Genomic DNA, 27,614 nt, shown 5'->3' on the forward strand with positions numbered 1-27,614 from the left:
AACAAAAATTTATTTTTGTCTTCTATCATCCTGTATAATTTATTCAGTGGGATAAGACCCCCTTGCTTTGGGATGGAAAACCCAGGCAGGCCTATGACTTTTCTTCTTGCTCTTAGTAAGGTGACTATTCTGCTTTAGTGCAACTGCATCAGACCAATCTGTTTCAACTTTTATGTACAAAGTTGTGAGTTGTTTTTCAGTTGCATGCCCACCTCCACCCCCGCCAAGTTGAATGTCATATAATCTGAGCATGCCCAGAGAAACCAGCATGTAACCACTAGTAGAACCTAAGCGCTCAGACTGAGGAGTGGGGACTCCATTAAGAAGTGGACATTGTCTGGCAGGATCCAGTCCCTTACGCCTACTGGCATCACCTCATTGTAAGATCCAATCAGATCACACTTCATTGCCCTCTTCTGTAACTTGCCCCAGTCCTCAGCTCAGGGAGACAGATTTGAGCATTTCCTCTTGTCTCCTTGCTAGTCAACTCACAATAAGTCTTTCTCTTTGCAAAAGCCTGGTGCTTTGATGTTTGGCTTTCCATTAGGCTAGGCAAATGAACCCAGTTTGGTTCCGTGACATTAATTCGCATACACTCAGTCCCAGTTTAGTATTTTAAAATGTCCAGTTTAGGCTGGGTGTGGTGGCTCATGCCTATAATCCCAGCACTTTGGGAGGCAGAGGTGGGAGGGTTGCTTGAGCCCTGGAGTTTGAGACCAGCTTGGACAAAATAGTGAGACCCCTGTCTTAAAAATAAAAATAAAAAAACTATCTGGGCATGGTGGCATGTGCCTGTGGTCTCAGCTGAGGTGGGAAGATCACCTGAGTTAAAGAGTTCGAGGCTGCAATGAGCAGAAATCATGCCACTGCACTCCAACTTAGGCGATAGAGAGAAACCCTGTTTCAAAAAACAAATGAACAAACAAAAAACAAAAATGTCCAGTTTAATATATTAATTAACACTTAAGTCTTCATTCAAAGATAAGACCACTCCCCCTCCACCTTCCAGGAGGGGTTCTTATGAGTTCCTTCCCCAACCTTAGATGGTCTGGGGCAGGTGCGAGGGAGCCAGGAGTCTCTGAAGGGGAGGCCTAGGCAGGTTCTTCTGCGGCTCTCCATTCTTCTCCTCTACTCTCTAGCCGCCATTTTGACCCCAGGAGATGGTGAGTGCTTTCTGTGCCTGGATGGCATCACTCTCTCCAGGTTTGACAGATGTTTAAAGCTGTCTTTCTTCCTTGTGGCACTTTTGTGAGCCCAGCGACTGCCCATGCATTGCACGTAGCAGCCTGCTAGATGCGGATGATGCCTCTCCTCTGGCTTGCTGATGCCCCTCTGCTGCTGGTCCTCACAGCGTACCATTCCTTACAGACTTTCCCTGTTGGAAGCACCTTGTCCTTCTAGGTGGTCCCCTTGTTTGGGAATTAAAATGGCTCCAAGTCCACCTTCTCTGGCCCTTGGTCCCCAGGGATCCCCAAGTGACCTGTATACATCTTCACCCTGGCAAACTCTGGGCATGTAGGCCCCTCCTATTTGGGTGCAACTGCCTCTGTCCTGCTGCTACAGGCTGCGTTATTTCCCGAGACACAAGTTGGACACACATCTCTGGTGGCTCACAAGACATTTCCTACTCTCTGAGTGGTCCCTTGGAAGCCCCACATTGGGCTCGAGGTGAAGATGGAAGAACCTCACAGGGTGAACAGGGTTTCAAATATATCTCATTACAGATTTTCTATTTCTCCACCTCAGTCCTTCTATATTCTAGAGGCAAAGGCTTCTAAGGGTGGTGAACAGGAGGAAGGGGTCAAGAGTTTGGAAACCAGTTTTGGGACTTTGCATTTGTAAATTTTGGCTATGGTCACATGGCACCTCTCTTTGAAGTTTTACAATTGTTATTTCTTGGGATATCTATGAATATGTTCATTTTAATGTCCTGTTAAGTATGTAACAATCTGGCTGTGTGGAGTATAAAAAGCTGGCTTGGAATATGTTGGGGAAAGGGAGGATGGCATAGGTAGTTAACATAATGAAGTCATTGAGAATTCATAATGTGTTAGGTGCCGTTCTAAGCATATTGTAAAGAATAACAATCTAAATGGTCGTAACTCTGTGAGTTGATTTGAATATTCCCTCCCTCGCTTTTTTATAGGTTAGGAGAGAGGTACAGAGGAGTTAGTTAACTTGCGCAAGATGACATAGCTGAACGGCATAACTGGGATTCCAGTCTGGGCAATCTGACCCCATAGAATGGACTCTAAATTGCTAGAGTCCTGGCTAAAGCCTGGCTGAGAAAAAATGATGTTTATGAACAGGATAGAGTCTTCTCCTAAATTAATTTTTCTTTCTTTTCTTTTCATTGGCTGCCAGAAATTCTGCTAAGTGCTTTATATAGATTCTCTCACTGAATCCTTCTAATGACTCTATGAGGTATGTGTTACTATAATCCATATTTGATATGAAGAAACAATCTCAGGGAGGTGAATTAATTTGCTGAAGGTCATCTAATCAATGAGTGGTGGGACTGGAATCCTAACCCAGGTGGAACTGATTTCTGAGGCTTGCTTGTCGCTGCTGCATTACTGGTTTCCTCACAGAGAATGAAGATGTGCGACTTTTCCAGGAAAATGCAAAGGTGCAGGCTCTGCATCCAGACCCCTGAGGTTCAAGTCATGACCCCTCACTTCCCAGCTGGGGGGCATTGGTGTCTGGCTCCAGAATGTCCTCTTAATTGATCTGCTATGCAGAGCTCCTGCTCCGTGCCTCAGTCAACTTCGCCTGTAAACTGAGCATAATAGTTGTACAACAGTGTAGGGTCATTATGAAGATACAATGAGTTAATATGGGTAAAATGCTTAGAAGAATGCTTAGTGCATAATAAATGCTCTATAAATGTTAGCTGTTATTGTTACACTAATTCAAGATGGAATCGGAAAATTTTGCTGGGTGCAGTGGCTCAAACATGTAATCCCAGCACTTTGGGAGGATCACTTGAGCACAGGAATTTGAGTCAAGCCTGGGCAATATAGTGAGACACCATCTCTAAAAAAAAAAAAAAAAAAAAAAAAAAAATTAGCCAGAGGTGGTGGCATGTGCCTGTAGTCTTAGCTACTTGGAAGGATGAAGCCAGGAAATAACTTGAGCCTGGGAGATACAGGCTGTAGTGAGCAGTGATTATGCCACTGCACTCCAGCCTGGGCAACAGAGTAAGACCCTGTCAAAAAAAAAAAAAAAAAAAAAAAAAAGAAAAGAAAACTTTACTGTTAGCGTGTGTCTGTTCCTAGACTATTAGTACATAGAAAGTACAAATTTAGGTTGTGGAAATTATGCTTTGTTCCTCAATGTTCCCAGGGACTAAGAACTTCTATACAGAAGTAAATTGGCTCTCTGTCAAGGTGGTAATAATTATCAGGTTTCTTTTACTGTTTGCTTATCCTGTCACCTGAGTATACCCATGAGAAATTACATAGAAATCAAGAACTTCAGTTATTCTTGTAAAGAGCAAATTTGAAAAGTCAGATATCTTGCTCTGATCAAAAGCCTGGCTGAGAAAAAATGATGTTTATGAACAGGATAGAGTCTTCTCCTAAATTAATTTTTCTTTCTTTTCTTTTCCTTTTTTCTTTCTTTCTCTCTTTCTTTCTTTCTTTCTTCTTTCTCTCCCTCTTTCTTCTTTCTTCTTTCTTTCTTTCTTTCTTTCTTTCTTTCTTTCTTTCTTTTCTTTCTTTCTTTCTTTCTCTCTCTCTCTCTCTCCTCTCTCTCTCTCTCTCTCTCTCTCTCTCTCTCTCTCTCCTCTCCTTCCTTCCTTCCTTCCTTCCTTCCTTCCTTCCTTCCTTCCTTCCTTCTTTTTTTTTTGACAGAATCTCGCTCTGTTACCCGGGCTGGAGTGCAATGGTGAGATCTCGGCTCACTGCAACCTCCGCCTCCTGGGTTCGAGCAATTCTCCTACCTCAGCCTCCTGAGTAGCTGGGATTACAGGTGTGTGCCACCATGCCTGGCTATTTTTTTGTATTTTTTAGTAGAGACAAGGTTTCACCATGTTGGTCAGGCTGGTCTTGAACTCCTGACCTCAGGTGATCCACCTGCCTCGGCCTTCCAAATTGTTGGGTTTACAGGCATGAGCCACTGCACCCGGCCCCCTAATTTCATCATATGGATCCAATCTGTTCTTTTGACTTAGATGGATTCATTTATTCAGGTGGACTATTGATGCACAATTCTAGATACTGGGGATACATCCGGGAACAAACAAAACAGACAAAACCACCTGCCATCAGGGAGCTTATGTTGCAGTGGGTGAGAGAGACAATGAACAAATATGTGAAATACATAGTAAGTCAGAAGGAAATAAAGGAATAGAGAAAGATAGGAAAAGAGGGGAAATGCTGGGGGGTTTGCAATTTTGAATAGAGTAGTGTTGGCTAAAAGGAAAAGGCTGAGGTCCAAATAATAATTTAAATAGTCTACTAGACGCAAAGTGAGGACAGTTGCCCAGAAGGCTCAGAGCCGCATAACCTTGGACATGAGCTTCCTTTGGCCTTTGTTACAAGTAGGTTTCTAAAGGCAAAAGGGGACAGGGAGTGTATCAGTGGACAACTGATGCAAAGTTTTTTGTCGAATTTTCACTGATTTACAGAAGTAATATTGGTTTGTGATTGGCTATCCATGGTTAAGTTATAGGGTGGGTTATAAATGTCTGGTGTGGCATTATTAGGCTAATTTATATCTACTTGTGGCAACAGCAAACAGTTTCAAGAGATGAATACACAGTTCAAAGTGGGAAGTAGAGTGTGATTGCTGTCTGATTTTAATGTCTTTCTGGGCCTGAGATATATACATACGTACATACACACACACACACACACACACACACACACATATATATATTTTGAGGTGGAGTCTTGCTATGTCTCCCAGGCTGGAGTGCAGTGGCGCAATGTTGGCTCATTGCAACTTCTGCCTCCTGGGTTCAAGCAATTCTCCTACCTCAGCCTCCTGCATAGCTGGGATTACAGATGCGCACCACCACAGCCAGCTAATTTTTGTATTTTTAGTAGAGAGGAGGGTTTCGCCATGTTGGCCAGGCTGGTCTCAAACCCCTGACCTTAGGCGATCCGCCGTCCTTGGCTTCCCAAAGTGCTGGGATTACAGGCGTGAGCCACCGTGCCCAGCCAGGCCTGATAATTTAAAAGGACTAGCCTTCTTCAGATAAAGTTTCTTTACTTTTCTCAGTGGTCAGATTTAGGTGTGCTGATATAAATGTGATTTTGTTAAGAAAACAAAAAGCCTTTACCATTCAGAGATATATGCAGATGTATTATGCTAAAGTCTACTGAGGTATTAATAGTACAAAAAGTCTGAGGTTTATAATAATCCAGAATTGGGGGAGGGGACCAGGAAAAGGGGTTAAAGCCTAAACAGGGAGGCTGCCGCAAATGTTGAAATAGTGTGACAGGTATGAGGGGCTTCATTAATCTATTTGCTCTACTTTTGTGTGTTTTTGGAAACCTCCATAATAAAAAGCTAAAAAATAAAAATTAGAACATCTTAACCATGCACCCAAATGAAGACAATAGGATTCCATTGTAAAACAGACAAAAATCCTTAATCTACAAAGTTACAGATGAAGAAGATAATTGAGGGTCATGGAAGCTTTCACTGAAAAAGTACCGTCAGAGACCTGCTGAGGTCAGGGTGGGAGGCTGGGGGGTTTGGGATGGGGCACTTTTCTAGAGAAAAGCCTTGCAGATGGAGAAACAGTGAGTAACCTAAACTGCCAGTCAAGAACTTGAGCTGTTGCTGGGGGAGGGATGCTATCCTTGCACAGGGGCAAATGGTTTATGATGATGCTGTTTACTTATATTGTTCTTTGCAGTTTCGGAAGGTCTTTACAAATCTACGTGGCAGGGCCGTGTCTTATTCATCATTGCTTCCCCAGTGCCTAGCAGAGACCCTGTGCTCCCTGAGTGTCAAACATTCATTTTCTCATTTCTTCTCCTACAACAAACCTATAGGACAGACAGGCAAGAAATCTTTATTTCCATTTCATACAGATGAAGTATCATTTAGGATCATTAGGAGTCAAATCACAGAGCTGCCTGCTAAGTGGTGAAGCTACTGGACTTTAAGTCCTGTGGGTCTTTCCCTTCTATCTTGGAATGTATGAAGAAGCCCAATCCTTTCCTATAGAATGATTGGCAGATAATTAACTTTTTGGTGGTGCCGTTTATTTGAGAGGTAAACGAAACCAGTAGTGCCTCATGCCTAGAATTTGAGGGCCGAATTAAATTTTCTCCTATCGTGTATGGCTAGAGAAAATAAGAAATCCTGTTAAAGTATAAACCCAGGCATGAAACTGTTGTTCTGAATCTTGGTATCATTTAACATTGAACAAAGCAAACCAGAACAAGACATGCAAAGGCATTTTATATGCTGCTTAAAGTTACACACCCAGGAAATCATATGCACGTGTCTATGTGCACATACATTGAATTGCAAGTTTAGTGGCTTTACATTTTCTTTCCATATGTAGAATTTTTATAACCAACAAATATGATAGATGTGACTTTGGGGTTTAATGAAAAGATTTGTATGGATAACATATGTTTCCCTTTATAGTAAACAATCTCAGCCTGTTGAAATTGCCTGAGTTTTCAAGGGATCATGGAATAATTTGATTTGACTCTTAAGTCTTAGTTTCTTTCCCATCTTTTTTGGTGTGTCATCGTTCCTGGGAGAGTCTGACTTTTAATTCTGGAGGCCTGTTCTAAATAAGAAAAAGGAATACTTCTGTATTTTTAGTTGATTTTTTTTTTTTTTTTTTTTTTTTTTTGAGGCAGAGTCTCACTGTGTCTCCCAGACTGGAGTGCAGTGGCGTGATCTTGGCTCACTGCAAGCTCCACCTCCCGGGTTCACGCCATTCTCCTGCCTCAGCCTCCTGAGTAGCTGGGACTACAGGCGCTGCCACCACGCCTGGCTAATTTTTTGTATTTTTAGTAGAGACGGGGTTTCACCGTGTTAGCCAGGATGGTCTCGATCTCCTGACCTCGTGATCCACCTGCCTCGGCCTCCCAAAGTGCTGGGATTACAGGCGTGAGCCACCACGCCCGGCATTTTTAGTTGATTCTATGTAAATATGTCTTTGGCAAATGTGAAAATGTTTCAGGTGCTGGGAGGTACATAGTATATGTAAAATTGTAACTTCATGTTCTTTGCTTCAACTTTGGGGGACAGATTTAATTAGCAGCCTAACTGAGTTTCTTTGCTTTTAGAAGAGTATGCTTTAGGAAAATTATCTTAGAATAAGAAGCGAGCCTGCAATTTTCTTGATCTTGAATGTCCTGTGAGAGAAATGGTATGAGTTAATATAAAGTTACTCTATTTGAGGATTCATCATCTTTCAAACACACACCTTAAAGAGGCCATAAATTTCTAATAGAACTTACCACAGCGTCTGATTTTATATTTTAGTCTCATCTTGGACATGCCCTAAACTCTGCAATATGTCTTCTGTAGCTTTTCTAAAGGATCAGCAGTTTGAGATTTCTAAGGAAACCAAACTAATTTTAGCAGAAATAAAGCCATGGTGATAATGGGGTTCAAGACACTCTACCCCAAAATATGGTACCTTGTGATATTGAGTATTTTAAACTGAGGGGCTTGGAGAAAATGGCAGAAGTAGGAAAGTCACACTGATCTCCTCCCATTCTGCTCTTACTCTTCTCCCATGGAGCAGGTTATAAAACCCAGGTAGGATTTTCTGATGTTCCTTTGAAGCAGGTCATAAGCCCCTCATATGAGAGGTGTCTTCCCTGTACCTGGAGGAAAGGCGCATTCTTATTTCCTAAGGCACAGGGTCACAAGAGAGGAATCTGTATGAACAGGCCTTGTTTACTTATGCTATGGAGCAAATGGGCTTACTGCTTAATGCACACAGAATTGAAGAACTATGGCACCAGCTTTTGAGAAAAGAAGGCCTTTATTGCAAAACCAGTCAGCAAAGGAGGTAAGAGGGGGCTCAAATGTGTCTCTCTGATTTGAGGTCTGGGCAAGTTTTAAAGAATCAGTGGGCAAGGGAAAGGATTGAAGAGTGCTGGCTCAGTGGGGTCTGATTGGAGGTCTTCACATTTGATCATTTACAGTAAGATATGTTATGGCAGATTTTAGCCCCGGATCTTCGGGGCCAACAGACCTCTTGCTTCCGAAAGAGCTATGTGTTTAGGTTCTGGTCATGTTCTAGAACTTCTTGGTTCTGAGCGGAGGGAATCATTGGTTCTGGGTGTTAGAGGTGAAAGCTTTTTCTTTTGCACATGCACGTGCTACCGAATTTGTAGTTTTTGGCTCTGTTATACCCAAAAGGTAACTTGACAATTTACTTCAACAGAATAGGCCCAGTTTGGGCTCATTTCGTGGTTACACTTACACCCTTTATCCTATTACATGTCATGGAGAGTCTCCCATGACTCTCCATTTTTCACCATAAACCTACAATAAAAAGCACTCAGATTTAACTGTTTCTTTGGGTCTTTGTTTCCTCATGAAGTGTCTCATGACACATAAAAGTTATATGAAAAACATTTATATACTTTTCTCTTGTTAGTCTTTCTTTTGTTAGAGGGTCCCCAGCCATGAATATAGAAGGGTAGGTAGGGGAGAAAAAGTGATATTCTTTCTTCCCCCATTGCAAGGTTCATGGCTGACACCACCATAACAAAAGACAGACTAACACGATAAAAGCATGGCATATTTAAAAAATATTAGTTTCACATGACCTGGGAGTCTTTAGAAATGAAGACCCAAAGACCCAGGGCAAACTGTGTTTTTGTGCTTAGGTTCAATGGACAATGGACACTTGTGTAGAAGAATGACTGGACAAAAAGGGGGTATGATTTAATGTTAATAAACTAGGGGGTGTTGAGCAAAACATGTTTGTTCAGATTCTTCTTGTCCTCTCTGGGTAACGTTCCATCCCTGTGGGTATAGGGCAGGACACCTGTCACATGTGGGTCTTCAGAAGATGGGGGGATAGAGGAGGTCAGGGATACATTTCTGCTTATGTAGCTTTGTCAATTTCCTTCATCTTAAAACACTCAGTGTGCCAAGGTGCCATAATTTGCGATAGCATTTCCTGCATCCTATCAGGTAGAAGAAAAAAAATATTTTTCCTTCAGTGACTTTTTTTTGGTAAATAATAACAAGAATACCTTTTCTGAAGTTATGGTTAAAATTATGATCATCACCTGAAAGTCATTTGGACAGATGCATTTAAGTTGACAAATCTTTTTGGCTTATGCTTTGATTATTACTTTCTACTTTTACAGCATTATGGTCACCAACTGTGGCCTGGATTATTTTTTGAATTTTGCATTTATGAGGTTTTTTTTTTTCACTTACTATATAGTTGATTTTTGTAAATGCTACCTGATGGCCTAAAAAGTGACATATTATCTGCTTTTAGTGACTGTATCTTTGTGTGTTTGTGTGGAATACTGTGTGTCTATTTCTAGGCAAGACAAATATGTGTTGGTAGAATAACACCTGATTTTGGCAATATAATATTTCTCTTTCTGTAAAAATATGTGACACTTTACCCCAAATTCTTGCCTGGTATAAAAACATATTTGTTAGATAAAGGATATTTGAAAATCTCGTTGAGAGACACGAAGGCTACTTGGGTTGTGGGGAGGTATGTCATCCCCTGTGCAAATTATGAGTACTTTTGGATCATCTGTAGCTGGGGCGGGAGTCTTTCAAAGGAGAGGGGATGTGTGCTATAGTGAGGAGACACCGTTTCTCAAATTCCACGTGAATCTCTTCCCTTCAGGGGCATTTGATATGTGAACATGGCTAAAGGATCTCAAGAAGAGAAATTTGCTTCATTGTTAAAGTTATGGGCTCAGCTGTCAGGGTCATACTCTGCACAGAGCAGGAGGAGAGTTCCTAGGCACTCCTGCCTGCCAGCAGGGCCAGCTGGTGGTGTGCAAAATGGGTCCTTAGGAGATGGACCTGGAAGAGAAGGCAAGTAGACTTTTTAGCAGGAGTCTGCTGGGATACGGGAGTACCATTCTCTCTGGTATAAAAGAATATTCATAGCTGGGTGTGGTGACTCACGCTTGTAATCCCTAGCACTTTGGGAGGCCGAGGTGGGTGGATCACAAGGCCAGGAGTTTGAGACTAGCCTGGCCAATATGGTGAAACCTTGTTCTCTACTAAAAATACAAAAATTAGCCAGGCATGGTGGCAGGTAACTGTAGTCCCAGCTACTCGGGAGGCTGAGGCAGGAGAATCGCTTAGACTAGGGAGGCAGAGGTTGCAGTGAGCTGAGATCATGCCACTGCACTCCAGCCTGGGTGACAGAGTGAGACTCTGTGTCAAAAAAAAAAAAAAAAAAAAAAAAAAAAAAAAAAGAAGAAAAAACAAAGAATCTTCATTTGGGACTATCACTAATATGGAAGAACAGGGATATTTACCCCATTGACATTGAGAATGTAGGTACATTTAGGTAATTTTTGACCTCCTATAAATGTTTGTTAATTTTTCTTTCTAGTAAGATATCTTTTTTGATACATATATTCGTTACTGTGATAAAAAATTTTAGGGAAATAATGTTATACTATTGTGGCTGTCCAGTGGTAAAATTGTCCTGAAATTTCTTAGAAGGGTTCCTCAGGCAAATGAAATATGAAGCCACTTTAAAATAAAATCACATGGTCCTCTTTGACAAGAGGGCCACTCTGATCTTGATTTTTTTTTTTTAGCATTAATATTTTTCTACTGTTTGAAGTCCACCATTTTCTTAAGACTTTTAAAGTGTGAAATGGCACACCTGCACCCAAAGGATTCGACCAGTGGGGCACCTGCTGCATTTAAAATCTAGGGCTCTCAAACAAATCCAGCTTTAGTTAAGCCTGACCAAATAGGTATTGAAAATCTTAATGAAAAGGAGCTTGATGTTATTGGCTTATTTTCCACTTTATTGAGTTTCCGTCACAGTTGCCTGAACAATGTTCGATGACTTAATTTAATTTACTTTCTTTCTGGGGCACAGGCAGGAAAGAAATTCACACAGAAAGAGGAAGACCTTAAAGGTAAACAGATATATATAGGAAATTAGAATATGGACTGGGAAATCTAAGATAATTGTACTGAAATACTGATTAGACATTACAAAAGGGGCTGAGTTCTCTGATAAGCTTACTTGAAATTATAAATGCTTTAAAAAGTAGGTTGAAGAAAAAGTGATGTACTAGAAAAGAACACCAGCCAGGAACCAGGAGACTTGGTTTGTGTTTTAAAAAGCCCGCAAATTCATGGGCTCCAGAATTTCAGCCTTAAAGGGATTACTTCCTAGTTCTGTGACTTAGGGCAGGTCGCCTTCTTTTTCTGCAAAATGGGCATGGGAATTGTAACCTACCTGATAGACATTTTTCAAGAACAAAATGAGTAAATATATGTGAAATGCATAGAACAGTGCCTGGCAAATAGTTAAGGACTCAATACATGTTGAAAATTACGATTTCCAAGTCATTTAATTTTTTTAGAGCTCAGCTTTCTCTCTTGTTTAAGAATAATTTTTCCTGTCCTTCTTGTGTGGGTAGTAAGAAGGTTTTACCCTCATGTGTTTAAGAATAGCTTTTTCCTGCACTTCTTGTATGGGTAATAAGAATAGTTTTTCCTACCCTTCTTGTATGGGAATAAGAAAAGATCACTTGCCTGAAAGAATTTTCTCTCCAGGAGGAGAGATAAAACATTACAGTCAAGAGCTCAAAGCAAAGTGAAAGACATCAAAGGTCACTTTGGTCTGGGAGGATAATCAAAGTCTTCCTAACCTTGGTGCCAGCACTGGTTGTTGAACTTGAGTACATAAAGTAATAACATTTAGAAAACAATTTTGGAAACGAAATACAGATGTCCAACTTTATTTTGCTAAATAATGGGTAAAATTTAAAACCTCTCTCTAGGCCATGCGTGGTGGCTCATGCCTGTAATCCCAGCACTTGGGGAGGCCGAGATGGTAAGATCACTAGGTCAAGGGATCGAGACCATCCTGGCCAACATGATGAAACCCCGTCTCTACTAAAAATGCAAAAATTAGCTGAGCGTGGTGGCGGGCACCTGTAATCCCACCTACTCGGGAGGCTGAGGTAGGGAAATCGCTTGAACCTGGTAGGCGGAGGTTGCAGTGAGCTGAGATCGCGCTACTGCACTCCAGCCTGGCGACAGGGTGAGACTCCCTCTCAAACAAAACAAAACAAAAAAAACCTGTCTCTCTTGTCATCAAATATCACCATTAATTTATAATAGAAGTCACTTGAATATGGAAGGAGTTATCTCAGCCCAAAGACAGTGCTTTAAATTGAATATATTTACTTGTATGGAATCTTGTTATGCTGTAATTTTTCTTTTACCCCTTTGACTTAGGTGGAATTTAATCATGGACCAAACAACCTACATACCAGCATTTGGGAAGGTCTACTTTCAAGAGTGGGGATTTCAATAACCAAAGGTCAGGAATAGGAAGAGGAGAAAGCATTTGAGCAAAGGCATCTGTATAAACAAAGACACAGGGCTGCAGCATTGGGACAGTAAACGCTAGCTGCTTCATTAGGCAAATCCCGAATTCCAGTGATGTAATAAAATACATGTATTTTTCACTTACGTAAAACCGCATACAGGTCAGACAATCCTCCTTCATCATATAGCTATGCCATTTGAAGCATGTGGCCTTCAAGGTGACTGGCAGGTGAGGAGAGAGGTGAACGCACTTGGCTCACAACTGCATTCACCTAGAAATGATGCCCGTCATGAGCAGAACCGGGCATAGGGCCCCATTCTTAGTGCCCAGGGGCCTGGAAGAGGTGACATTTCCATGGGTATCGGTGAGCGTCAGACTGACCAGCATGGTGGGAAAGTAGGAGGAACACTGCTCAGTTGGGAGTGTATACAATTCTGGAAGCGGGTGATGTGAGGTAAGAGCTGGGAAAAAAAAAAAAAAAACAGCTGTAATAATTACAGCAAGAATGTGAACTCAGGGCTAAGGATTTTAAGGGTTAATAGGAATATATTAATGTTTTTCAGCAGGGATTAATACTAGACCCTTCTTCACAAATAATAGTTACTGCAGGAAATAAATTTAAGGAGAAACAGCATAAATGAGGCAGTGATTCTGAAGTTAAATTTGAAAAACACTATGGTAGTAGAATTGATAGAAATTCTCAACAACTTCTTATATGTAGGGGAATAGAGAAAACTAAGAAGAGGGAGACATTGAAGACCATTCTAAAGCCTCTTGTCTTGAAGGGTGGATGGATGATGTTAAACAAAATAGAATATCATAGGAAAAGCAAGCTTTGAAGAGCAGCATGATGATTGTGCCAAGTAATTCACTGCTGCACCTGCTGGGTTTTATGAGCCAGAGGGATATCTAGATGCAGATGCCCAAGAGACAAACATTTCCGTCTGGAGAGAAGGCAGAGGTTGGGATCGACATTCAGAAGAAGATAGCTAAAGGTCTGGGAGTGAATGAGATCTCTGAGTGGCGTTAAGTGCAGAGGTATAGGAGCGGGTGGCAGAGAAAGAGCCTTCGACACTACATTTGGGTCCTTTTGTTAGTGCAGAGGGGAGAGAAAGTTAAGACATGAAGAAGCCAGAGGAGTGATAAGAGAGGCCTGGGGACAACAGGGATGGAGGGGAGGGTTGGGGGTGTGGCTTAGACCTGCCTTGCTTGCTGGCATGTGGCTAGAATAAAAAGAAACAACATGTGCTGCCAGGAATCAGTTTAAACTTTCAAACCCCAGATGAGCCTGCGGAGCTTTCTTGAAATCCTCTTGTATTCTCCCTAGTGAATTCACCTTCCCACTTCCAAAAAGGAATATTCTACACTTCCTCCTCTCTCGTTAAGCTTTCGACACTCTCTTACATTCCTTACTCTTGATCGATGACCTTGTTTCTTGTGTCATTAAGAAAAATGGGCCGAGTGCAGTGGCTCACACCTGTAATCCCAGCACTTTGGGAGGCCGAGGTGGGTGGATCACTTGAGGTCAGGAGTTGGAGACCAGCCTGGCCAACATGGTGAAACCCCGTCTCTACTAAAAATACAAAATTAACCAGGCGTGGTAGCGGGTGTTTGTAATCCCAGCTACTTGGGAGACCGAGGCAAGAGAATTGCTTGAACCTGGGAGGCGGAGGTTGTAGTGAGCCGAGATCGCGCCATTGAACTCCAGCCTGGGCAACAAGAGGGAAACTCCAACTCAAAAAAAAGAGACAACGACCTCATCTTCCCACCACCACATCTACCCTGGGGTCCGCGCTCCCTCCGTGCCTCCATGTATGCAATGATGTCCTCCTTGTCTGGTTCTCCCTGCATCACTGTGACCCCCTCTCTCCTGGATCGTCTCTATCAGCACATACGTGTGCTGAAATATCTCCCATCTTGAAAAGCTCTTCCTAGCACCCCACCCCCTCTCGTTTCTACCTCACTTTATCACTTCTTGACAGCAAAACTCCTCAGCAAGATTTCTCGGCTCAATGGCCTTCGCCTGTTGTTCTCTATTTCACACTAATCAATCCTCTTCTCACATTCTGCTTAGCGTGCCCTTGCCAACATCTGCAATGGCGTTCATCTTGCGAAATCCAGTGGTCAGTTCTTGGTACTCATTTACCTGAATGCTTACAAGCTTCTGACAAAATTGTTCACTTCCCCCCTATTGAAATGCTCACTTCTGGGACCCCTAACTGCTGTGGTTTCCTCTTTCCCTTGCTTGGCCTTCCTTCACGGTTTCCTTAGCTGGCTCCTCTAAATGCAGGAGCGCCCCAGGCCTCTGTCCCTGGATTGTTCTCTACCCACACTTGCTCTCTGCATGATCATATTCAGCTATTTGGTTACGTGTACGATCTACATACACAGGACTTCCAAGTTTTCTCCAGTTCTGACCTTTCCATTGAGTTTTAGATTTCTGTATCCATCACCTATTTGACATCTGTAACGGAATGACTAAAAGCAGCTTAAACCCAACTGCTCAAAATAGAACTATTGGCTCCCTGCCACACCACTTCCAAGTCCTCCCAGCACACAAGCCCTCCCCGTCTTCCAGCTCTCAGTTTCCCTTCCTCCCCCACAGACCACACCATCCCTCCACTGGCTTTTGCAACAGCCTCTGGACTGGCCTTTCTGTTTCTCTTGCCTCTTCCCATACTTACGATATACTCTGTGCCATAGCCAGAGTGATCCTTTTCAAATGGAAATTAGGCCATGTAACTTCACATAAAGGTTTTCCATAACCTTTATGATAAAACCCGGCGCGCCTTCTGGGGACTCCAAGGCCCTATGTGCCCTCCTCTTTCTGACCTCATCTCCCTCTGGCTACTCCTCACTTTGCTCATCCTGTTCCAGCCACACCAGCTTCCTCTTGTTCCTCCAACAACCAAGGATGCCTGGATGCCACAGCCTTTGCATTGCTGTTCCCTTTGCCTTACTTTCTCTCAGGTGCCGAGTGGCTCCCTCCCTCACTTGCTTCCTCAGGTCTCTGCTCAAATATCACCTCCCAAGAGAAGCATACCTTGATAATCCTGTCTAAAACGGCCACCCCCTACACCCCTTCTAGCCTTTTTGTTATGTTTGATTTTTCCTCATGGTCCTTGTCACTACCTCAATTTATATCTGTTTCCTTTTAAATGGTCTGCCTCTAATACTAGAACATGAGATCCACAAGAGCAGAATAAGGGGAGAACGATCTGCTTTATTTACACCTGTGTCCAGTGTTGACTGCAGCCCTACAGCTGTCTGGACTGTCTACTCTCTTACTGTGTCTAGCGCACAGCAGGAAGTCAATAGATATGTACTGAATGAACGAATTAGCACATTTTATTGTGCAGAATCTTGCGAGTAACAGTGAGTGGGATATGACAGGAATAACCCATGAACAGCCTTCATTTCCCGTTTTTAAGATTTTGCCTTTGTTGCTGTTGTAAAAGGGTTTCACTCTGTCACCCAGGCTATAGTACATTGATGCCATCACAGCTGACTGCAGCCTTGACTTTCCCCTAGCATATTCACCTTCTCACTTCCAAAGTGATCCTCCTGCTACAGCCTCCCGAGTAGCTGGGACCACAGGCACGCACCACCATGCCTGGCTAATTAAAAAAAAAATTTTTTTTTTTTTTTTTTTGTAGAGATGGTGTCTCCCTATGTTGTCCAGGCAGATCTCGAGCTCTTGGGCTTAGGCAGTCCTCCCACCTCAACCTCCCAAAGTGCTGGGATTACAGATGTGAGCCACTGTGCCCAACCTCCCCCCCATCTTTTTTTTTTTAACCTTTTTGTTTAACTTCTCCCTTCACCCCATGCCAATCCATCTACATGTATGCACACTTATTTGGAAAGCAGGTTTGAGGTAAAAACAAAGACCTTCAGTATATTTTGCTTTGACAGAAGGAAAGAGGAAGAGTTTCTATTACAATCTATCATATGAATAGTGTGATTTAAGTCCTGTTTCAGGAGATAAAAATAGCTTTTTGGACTGGTTAAAGGCTCCCAGAAACAATACAGTTAGTTTAATTTATTTTTTTGAGACGGAGTCTCTCTGTCGTCCCGGCTGGAGCGCAGGGGTGCGATCTCACCTCACTGCAACCTCCGCTTCCCAGGTTCAAGTGATTCTCGTGCCTCAGCCTCCCAAGTAGCTGGGACCACAGGTGCCCACCACCAAGCCTGGCTAATTTTTGTATTTTTAGTAAAGATGGGGTTTCACCATGTTGGCCAGGCTGCTCTCAAATTCCTGGCCTCAAGTGATCTGCCTGCCTTGGCCTCCCAAAGTGCTGGGATTACAGGCCGGAGCCACTGTACCCAGCTGACAATACAGTTAAGAACGATTTTTATTTTAACTCTTATCACTTTGTAATTTTGACTCAATCCTTTTCAGGACCTCTTTTGTTAATAAATATCAAACTATAAAATATAAAATTTCCAGTTACCACATAGATGTGTATCCATCACCTATTTGGCATCTGTAATGGGATAGTGGTAGGTGTGGTAACTGGAAACACTCAAATTCCACACACAAATTCTGGCTCCTCCGTTTTTCATACCTTCACCCTCAATGGCTTCTCTTTCCCCTCCTAATTGTTCCAGCTCCTCAGCACTCCCTTGGAAAATTAAACCTTTTTTTCTTTTTTTTTCCCACAAGAATTCCATAACTTGGGAAAAAAAGCTGTAAAGTGTTAGAGATCATGCTGCCACCTAAAGGACAGAAACGGTAGGAGGCTTGCCTAGTTAGCAAAAGCCAGAGACACAGTTGGGAATTTCATTAGCGGAGAGGCAGGTAAGAACCACTCAGCCTGCTCAGAAAAGCTCTTGTTCTCTTTGGTGACCTAAGGAAATGAAGGTTGCTGGGTAATTAGCATAAGTGTCTGCAACAGATTTAAAGGCAGGAAATCACATTTGGATCTGCTTTTACTCCCCTTTTTTATTTTTGGGGTGTGTGTGTGTGTGTGTAGTGGGGGAAGGATTTTTTTTCTCACAAAAAAAGAGTTTAAAAAGATTGTTAACATGGTTGTCTTTGGGTGATGAAAATGTGGTATTTTATCCCTCTTTGTTTCATTTCTCTGAAGTGGCTTCAAAGCACATTATTACTTAAGTGATTTAAAAAATGATTTAATTTTTTGGCCGGGTACGGTGGCTCACGCCTGTAATCCCAGCACTTTGGGAGGCAGAGGCGGGTGGATCACGAGGTCAGGAGATCCAGACCATCCTGGCTAACACGGTGAAACCCCGTCTCTATTAAAAATACAAAAAACTAGCCGGGCGAGGTGGCGGGCGCCTGTAGTCCCAGCTACTCGGGAGGCTGAGGCAGGAGAATGGCGGGAACCCGGGAGGCGGAGCTTGCAGTGAGCCCAGATGGCGCCACTGTGCTCCAACCTGGGCAACGGAGTGAGACTCCGTCTCAAAAAAAAAAAAAAAAAGATTAATTTTTAAACTTAAATGGGGTAGGTAGGAGTAAGGTTGTTTCAGAAAAGTCTATGCCTTGTGAAGATCGAATTAAAAGAAATCTTTGATCACATTGAAGATCAATTACATTGAAGGGTTAATACGACATCTTGTGTTTTCATGCTTCGAAGAGGCCTATTTCCTCTTCTTTCCACTTTTCTATTTTCTTTCCGCTTGAAAGAAAAATGCAGAGGTTTACATTGGAGAACAAATTCAATACCATTTAAAGTGTCCATTAGGGTGAAAAGTTAGAATTCCAGAAAATAGTTGGATAGTTCAATAACCTCAGATTTCTATAGATAGAAGCCTTGAGAGAAACAGTTTGCCCTGTGAGGGATGAGCAGCCCCAGGACGCTCACAGAACTGCATTTGGGCTGACAAACAGGAGAGTTTGAAGACAGCCCACACATGCCAAATGACAGGAAAACTCTCAAAATGTTTACCAAAGTAAACATGCCTGGTCTGCAAGGCTTACAGCTGAAACAGACAGATGAAGAAACTTGAGGGTTCCAATGCTAGAGCACTTTCTGGAGGAAAACTGGAGATAATACACATTAAGAACTGAGGTTGGGATTCAGGACCAGTCTTTTCGTGTCTAGCCGTGGAGCCTCAGGGATTTACTAGGAGAGAGGATCAGAGAAAAGCTAATCAGGCAACACAAGCCTGGTGTAAGTTCTTGCATTTATAGGTCTTCGTGGATTTATGTTCTACAACTGACATTTGCTGAATAATAATAATAGCTGGCTTTTGTTGAGGAGTTATTCTGTGCCAGAAATTGTGCTAAGTGCTTGGCAAATATTATGTCACTTAATCTACCTCCAAATCTGATCAATAAGTGCTAATAATATAGCATATTAAACAACATTCCCTGAACCAAGGAATTTCATTTATTTCCCTAAATTCACACAGCTAATTTGTAGGTACAGTACAATCTGAGTCCATAAATTTAGCAGCAATACTGTAAGGCTTCACTAACAACATCAATACGTTCCTGGAAACTTCAACTTTTAAGTGAAAGGAGGTACAGCAAGTCCTCAAATAATGTTTCCTTCAATGTCTCATTTTGTTACAACATTGATGAGAAAAAAATTGATTTTGTTATGTGTAATTTCACTTAAAGTCAGTTTCCAAGAATGTATCGATAATGGTAAGTGAGGACTTACTGTACTCTGTTATCCTAGCTAGAACTTGTCTTCAGTTTCGCTTGCATAACCCCTACTGGAATTTTGATAATCAATACTTGCATACTTGTATGTACTTTTATGTTGACATATACTGTTTTTCATCGTAAGTCAAAAATCTTACAAAAGATGTAATATGTGTTTTAAAACACTCTTAAAAGGCTGGTCACAGTGGTTCATGCCTGTAATCTCAACACTTTGGGAAGCTAAGGTGGGAGGATCTCTGGAGGCGAGGAGTTTGAGACAGCTTGGGCAACACAGTGAGATCCCATTTCTGCAAAAAATTTACAAAAATTAGCCAGGTGTGGTGGTGTGTACCTGTAGTCCCAGCTCCTGGGGAGGCTGAGATGGGAGGATTGCTTGACCTCAGGAGTTTGAGCTTGCAGTGAGCTTTCATGGCTTCATTGCAGTCCAACCTGGGCAACAGAGGGAGACCTTGTCTCTAAAAACACAAAAAAGATTAAAAATAAAACACTCTTAAAATATTTGATATTCATGATATTAAAAAACTGTATTTTTTTACTCCTTGAAATTGTATTTTTACTCTACTTCTCTTACAGAATTCTATCATAATGTAACATATTTTTTGCACTTCTATGGTTGTTCACGGCGATGGTTAGTTTTTTGTGTCAACTTGGCTAGGCTATAGTTTCCAGTTGTTCAGTCGACATTGTCTAAGTATTGCTGAGAAGGCATTTTACAGATGCTGTTAACGTCTACAATCAGTTGACTTTAAATAAAGGTTAACATCTACAATCAGTTTACTTTAGTTAAAGGAGACTATCCTTGATAATGTGGGTGGTTGAATTAGTTTGTAGTTGCATTGCTATAAAGAAATACCTGAGATTAGGCAATTTATAAAGAAAAGAGGTTTAATTGGCTTACAGTTCTGCAGGCTGTACAGGAAACATTACTGGGGAGGCTTCAGGAAACTTACAATCATGGTGGAAGGCGAAGGGGAAGCATGTACCTCTTACATGGCTGAGCAAGAGGAAGGTGGGGGAGGTGCCACTCACTTTTAAACAACCAGCTCTCCTGAGCACTCTATCAGGAGAAGAGCACCAAAGGGGGAAATCCATCGCCATGATACAATCACCTCCCATCAAACCCCACCTCCAACATTAGGGATTATTATTTAACATGAGAGTTGGGTGGGGACACAAATCCAAACCATATCAGTGGTGAGTCATCTAATTAGGTGAAGGCCCTAACAGCGAAAATTGAAAAAGATTTTCTGAAGAAGAAAACTCAAGACTGCAACATCAACTCCTACCTGAGTCTCCAGCCTGCCAGCCTACCCTATAGATGTGTTAAAAGATAAAGTAAGTCACATTCAAATCTATAGTTTGAGTGGACAATGAATCATAAGTTGGGCAGCCCCAGACCGTAGGCAGTTCAGGGATCCAGAAAAGGAGAATAAGGGGGAGCTTTTATAAGGTGAATATGGAAGCAAGGCAAAGCAATCATTTCAGTGGAAAGTCCCTAGCTAGAGGTGAGGTGGTAGTTTCTGATAGGCCTGGACTATGACCATTTACATCTAGTTGGGTTTCAGTTTGCTTACATAGGAACCTAGGGTTGGAACTGGAGCTGCCTTGGTTTAAATGGCCTTCCAAAAATTATTTTAACAGATTTCAGGATTCCAAGACTCCACAATCAAATGAGTCAATTACAAAAAATAAATCTCTCTCTCTCCCTCTTTCTGTCTCTCCATTATCTTCTGTTTCTCTTGAGTCCCTGGATACATTCACCCTAGTAAACTTAAACGCAAAACAACAACAAATATGTAAAATTGAAGTTAAAAATTACCTATAATTTTTTGTGACAGTAAGGCTATTAGTGTTAAAATATTTCTTTGGCATTAAATTATCACTAATTATTAATAGTCTTCAGCTACTCAAAATGGTATAAATATATTAAAACATTTGGTAATTATTTTTAAAAGGAGAAATATATAGAAAATACATCTCAATTAGATTCACTGAGGGGTATGTTTGTGAAACTATTTATGGGGGCTTGATTAAAAGAATTAACTTAATTGTGTCTTTGGTTCTAGAACCGGCTTCAGATGGGTGAGAGGTAGATCTTTTTTTTTTTTTTTTTTTTTTTTTTTTTTTTTTTTTTTGTTTAAATTGGAAGAAAAGTGACCAAGAAATAGGAGAGTGTATTATCAGGCTGTTCACAGTTATAGGAAGAGTACCTGTAAAAGCAGAGGATAGGAAGACAGATTACTTTAAAACCCCCTGGAACCTAGTAACTATTCTAAAATCTTTTTGCATCTCTAGAGCAAATGTGCCCTCCTTGGAAGACTGTTGCTTATTTCTCTGGGTTTCAGAGTTACCCTGTTTCTCTCAAATAGCCTAGTCATGGACCTGGTTTTAATTTAGCAATTTTGGCAAATCTCTGGTTTTCGACTGTTTTCTGACTTTGTTAATTTGGGCGCCTTGTCGTCCTTTGGGTTTCATGTCCATGCTGGGTCTGGACCATCTTCCTTATTTGTTCTCAAGGCTCCTGTTCAGGGAGTTTCCTCGGTTTCCCAGCTTTTTACCTTCACAGCATGATGTTCTGTTATTCACGTCCCTGAATGGTGCGATTGCGTCTGATCACCTCAGCAGGGCTGAACAGCTGTTGGAGGCTGTGGCTGGATCTGTCTGTCAGCCATCTTGCTTTTATTGATTAGTTCATGAAGGACCAATTACATTAAAAAACATCACATTGTTCTTCTTGGAAATCTGGCCCCTTTGTCTGCTTCAACCTGTTTCCATTTTTCCTGCTTTATTTTTATATACCTTTTGTCTTCTATCCCTTTTAAATTTAATTGCTTTTGTACTTCCTTCCTTGGCTTTAGATTACTTTGTTTTATGATTCTCTTGATAAAAGAAAAAACTTAAGCCAAATTAAATTTAAAGGAGTTTACTTGAGCAATGAACGATTTGTGAATCAGGCAGCCTTCTGAGACGTAGTAGGCTCAGAGACTCCAGCGTAGCCATGTGGTGGAAGCTTTATGGGCAGAAAAAGGAAAGTGACATACAGAAAGCAGAAGTGAGGTACAGAAACGACTGGATTGGTTACAGCTCAGCGTTTGCCTTATTTGAACACGGTTCAAACAATTGGCTACATTAATTGGCCAAAACTCAGTGTAGGCTAAGGTCTGATTATACCTCCACTTGTTATAGTTCACGAAGTACAGAAAAACCTTTAGGGAAAACTTAAAATATGGAAGGAGGCAGCTTTAGGCTAAACTTGATTTAACCTCTAAATGCCAGTACGATCAAACTATAAAAAATAATATTAAAATTTACTAAAATTTTGAGATTGAAGGAACACCATAAATCATAACTCCTGCATGTGTGTGAACTAGATTTTGGGACTGTGAAGAAGTTATTTAAGCCTGGGGGTTCTGAGGGTATGAGAGAAGCATTTGAGAACCAACATTCCTCTAGGACTTTCCAACCTAGATGTGATGTGGCACATTACACATGTGCTTCTGTCATGCCTTCCATCTTGTCAACCATGCTACTGACCCCAGTGGTTGAAACAGGATGGAGGAGGAAGGGGTGGTGGTTTGTCAATATTTAACCTGAACCCTTTTTCTCCTGGGATGCTTTTTTTTTTTATTTTTTAAATTTTTTTCTTTTTTTCTTTTTCAAGACAGAGTCTTACTCTGTCACCAAGGCTGGAGTGCAGTGGCACGATCTTGGTTCACTGCAACCTATGCCTCCCAGGTTCAAGCAGTTCTCCTGCCTCAGCCTCCTGAGTAGCTGAGATTATGGGCACGCACCACCACGCCTGGTTAGTTTTTGTATTTTTAGTAGAGATGGGATTACACCATGTTGGCCAGGCTGGTCTCAAGCTCTTGACCTCGTGATCCGCCCACCTCAGCCTCCCAAAGTGGTGGGATTACAGGTGTGAGCCATGGCGCCTGGCCTGGGATGCTTTCTTTTGTCCTGTAGGCAGCAACTTCTTCTCCTGATGGTGAATTTCTAAACTGTAGTTCTCTTGTTCCAACGGAATGCTCTTGCTTATTTCATCTTTAGATCCTTACAATTAGGGAGTCTACCTCTGGCTTCTGTTTGCTAAGGTTTCATTAGCTTCTCTAGGTAGCTCTATTGAATGGGATGAAAAACAACCTCTCTGCTGGCTCTTTCTCTCACACATGAAACTCACATAGTGCCCATGCTTGTCCATGTGGTTCTTTGTGTTTATTAGAAAGAGGTGCCCGTTTCTCAAGATACTTTATTTCTGCCTATGGGGAAATTGTTGTAATACACACTGGTTTTGTTAGAACAAGAACCTCTATTGCCATCTATCAGAAAGTAAACATAAAAACTTACGATGACTACCATGTGATTAAATGTTGACATTAGATGTTGTACCCTTGACAGCATACAACTTGCACACCATGCATGGTGACCCTAGGCTCACACACTGTATACAAGAAACACATGATTTGCCTAGATGAACTTTGGAAATGAAGGCTGATTCCAACACAGAAGCAAACTCTTCTTTATCCAGCTTTCATCAGTTAGGAGGATTGCCTTCTCTCAGAGTAGTCTTCTTGAAGCTCTCTCTTGCCCTCATGAGGTAAGGGTCAGGTTTTCCCTAAACTCCTTTACGATGTTGAAGCACTGGGATTCAGAGAGGGGCAACAGCTGTTCTCAAATTCTTTTCACAAATTCTCACCAATATTTAACATTATGCCCTTTTATAACCTTGATGTACACGAAGGATTTTAAGAGCTATTGTTAAGGACTTTTGGGCTAACTCCTTTGCAACTTCTGCATATGGTCTCATACTTTATCATCTATTTTTTTTCCTTGGTGTTTCAGTTGTAACTTCTGTTTTAACTTCTTATTACAAACAAAATAGAAAATGGAAATATTTCTTCAAAGATGTTAAACATCTTTCCACTTACTCCAATGAGAATAATTTAATATGGATAGAATTAATCTTCACTAGAAAACTAAAATTTACCAAAGCATACCTTTTATGGGTTTGGTATAAGAGCAGCAGGGAATATTTCTTTCAGAACAATTTATGATGGAGAGTATCATGAGAGTCTTATCTCTGTCCTTTCTAGAAGACACTAAGGATCATGTGAAAGAGCTCCCTGAGGAGAGATTAAGAAGAGATGAGTTAAAGCTGCAAATACCAAGATTTAAGGTTAAGTATGAAGAATTTCCTGATACAGAAAATTCTTTAGCACTGGAATTGAATATCAAGACTCTTTCCCCAACATTGACCTCCAAACAAACTTTGCTGGGTTGTTCAAACCGCTTTGTTTCCTGTAAGTGTTCATTGATCTCTGTGAGTGGATGATGGTTGATTACACACTTTGTCCGTGATTAAACTAGGAAACTTCTGTTCAAAAGATTCAGTATAATTTCTCTTTCCATGAATATATGCAATTATATACTGATTTTAACCTATATAGACCAAGATAATTTTGTGATCCAAATGGTCAGATGTCATATTTAAAAAATATATGCATATAGTTTAAAGCAATTAAATATCCTTACTCGGTTTCTTATGCGGATATGTAAGAGTAGCAGCTGGTCGTGAGGGTCCATCTTCTATGGCTCTTTCACGTGTCTGTGTGTTTTGTGAAGCAAAGCATCGACTTCTCCTTGTTCTAAACTATCTTTTGAAGGATGCTTGTATAGTATAATTAACAGCTTTGGACAATAGAGATTGTATCTCCCTCTGGAACAGGGGTGTCTGATCTTGTGGCTTCCCTGGGCCACATTGGAAGAAGAATTGTCTTGTGTCACATATAAAACATACTCACTATAGCTGATGAGCTAAAAAAATAATCTCAAAAAACCCTTATAATGTTTAAGAAAGTTTACCAATTTGTGTTGGGTTGCATTCAAAGACATTCTAGTCCATGTGCAGCCCGTGGGCTGCAGGTTGGACAAGCTTGCTCTAAAACAAAGGGCAGATTTTCTTATTGTTTTGTGTGGTAGGCAGTATAATGGCTCCCCGAAGATGTCCAGAGCTTAATCCCAGGAACCTGTGAATATGTTACCTTGCATAACAAATGATAATTTATGTTACAGATGAAATTAAGAATGCTGATCAGCTAAAGGACCTTCACATACAAAGGTTATCCTGGATTATTCAGGTGGGCTCAGTGTAATCACAGGCATCCTTTAAAGTGGAAGAGTGAGTTCAGCGTGATGTGATGTGAAAAGGACTCAATTTGCCTTTGCTAGTTTTGAAGATGGAAGAATGGGGCTATGGTCCAAGGCATGCTGGTGACCTCTAGAAGCTAAAACATTAACAAAATGGAAAAGAAATTTTAGTGCAGTGAGGCCCAATTTGGACTTCTGACTCCAGAACTGCAAGATAATACAGTTGTATCCATTAAGCCACTAAATTTGTGCTAATTTGTTATGGCAGCCATAGGAGACTAATTCACCTTGGCAGATAGAGGTAGTATCCTTCTCTGGGGCAAATATATAAGCATGCTTACTGCACAATATAATAAGGATGACGTCTCTTTCCAGGACATAAGCAGGTATGCTTATTTCCTGTTATAAAATATTCAGGTTTTCTAAGTTCAGGGTTTTTTTTTGTTTTGGTTTTTGCCTTATTTGCATTACCATGTGGGTACTGGGGTTTGGAGGAATTGGCTCAGATGCTGACACTCTGGCTACTACTATCATGGTGAGTAACAACCTCTCATTTGTCTATAATCCAGGAGTCTCATGTCTTCTGCCAGCATCCATAAACTCTAGCAGGCTAACTTGTTAGTTTGCAAGTAGGCCCTTCATGGTGTGCTCGTTTTGACGCACTTCTGCACAATTTAACAATTTGCTAGACCAGGGCTAAGCAACTCTGTAATTATTACCTTCAAGATAGTGTTTGCTCTCTTTCCATACTTTAGAGAGGAAGTGTTGTGATGTCTCTGTCTACCTTTACAAAGATCAGAGATCAGCTTATAACAAGATTAGAAATAAAAAACAAAACAGGTTGTTTACCATAGTTTGAAAAGCATCTCTCTATTGACAATTTACGACTAGGGCAGGTACTAAGAAGTTCCCTGTCTTTTTTCTCATCTATGGAATTTTCTTACTGCCACGTTTCTCCATTTATCTTTCTTTCTCCACGACGTGCTGTTTGAAGAGAAAATCCTTGGGAATTAGTCTCTCATTCTTTTCTCATGAGAAGCACTCCCCTCTCTGAATTTTTGGTGAGTTAGATTTCTTTCTTGGCTATACCATAAAGGACCCTGGCTTTTATAGCTACTTTCTTGTTTCTAGCTTGAACTCTGTGGCAAAAGTTAAGTCAGTGTGTCAGAAGTCATTTAGAGCAAGGATTTTGTTTTACAGATGTGAAAACCAAGGCCTCTGATGACAAGAAGAGCTATTGCTTTGTTTAAGCTTCTCCTGACCTAAATACCTAGTGTTTTGGAAGAAATTGTCTTAGCCACTGTCAGCCCCCATCTTTCTGACACAAGGCCTGGCTCAGTTGCTCATTTGGCCTAACATGATTGCTTCCCCTCAACTGCTCTAGAAATACAATTGTGAAATTGAAATTACCGTATTTGCAGGCTGACTCTGGCCAGAGAAACTGACCTGTGGACGAGTTGAAAATAAGCTTATAACAATGCTCGTTTTACAGTTAATTAACTTAGGGCAGAGGTATGAGAGCCCAACATGTGCCAGGGCCTCTTGGGTACTGGAACAATGCCTGGAGTGAGGCTGAGAGGGAAGCTTCCTAAAAGGTTGAGGAGGACTTTATTTGGGAAGGAACTGACAGCGGGGTTCTGGGGCCTGGACTGTGTGAGAGTTTGAGGACTCTAAGGAAAGGAGAATATTATGGAGTTCATCTTTGATTTTTTTTTTTTTTAATCAGTAACTTGTCATTTTTTCCATAGTCAGAAATGTAACTGAAACATTTCTTCCTCTTAATAGGTATAAAGAGAAAAGGATAGATTTTCTTTTTCTCCTGCAATTTTTCTCTTTAAGAAACAGAAAGAACAAAAGATCGTATGTTCATGCTCCTGGAAGTCACCAATCAATAATACGGGCCAGGGCTTTGTCTTTTCAGCAGTGGGCTGATTAAATCCCTATGCTTGTTCTGGGTTGTGTGTCTGAAATTTGTGTTCCTTTTGTTCTGAGGAGTACAAAGTAATCAATTCCTCTAATGGAGATTACCAGCTTAATAGATAATCCTAACGTATTCTTTGTAAAATACATTATATATGATATTTAAAGTTGAAGGAAAGAAGATTGGGCCATGTAGAAATTTGGTTCTTAACAGAACCTCTTCTTGATTGAAGAAATATAAGCAAAGAGTTTTATGTGTTCTGGTAAGGGTATGTAGTCTTTGCATTTTCCGTTCTGAGTATTACAAAAGGAAAAGGGGAAAAAAGATTTTACATATAGCAGAGATATATGCTCCAAAAGCAGGAGACCAGTGAAGCCCTGGACCCCTGCTCTCCTCCAGCCTTCAAGGAA

At 41.2% G+C, this 27,614-nt stretch overlaps 1 protein-coding gene across 1 annotated transcript in view; it reads left to right on the forward strand.

The window, feature by feature from the left end:
• Window positions 1-24,430, forward strand: part of AEBP2 (AE binding protein 2) — a 228,858-nt gene extending 204,428 nt beyond the window's left edge. Inside the window, exon 10 of the transcript XR_004059564.1 lies at window positions 24,230-24,430. The gene's annotated coding sequence lies outside the window, so the exon portion shown is untranslated. The remainder of the gene's footprint in view (window positions 1-24,229) is intronic.
• The last annotated feature ends 3,184 nt before the right edge of the window (window positions 24,431-27,614 follow it).

This window comes from Rhinopithecus roxellana, chromosome 10, assembly GCF_007565055.1.
Source record: "Rhinopithecus roxellana isolate Shanxi Qingling chromosome 10, ASM756505v1, whole genome shotgun sequence".
Lineage (NCBI taxonomy): Eukaryota > Metazoa > Chordata > Mammalia > Primates > Cercopithecidae > Rhinopithecus > Rhinopithecus roxellana.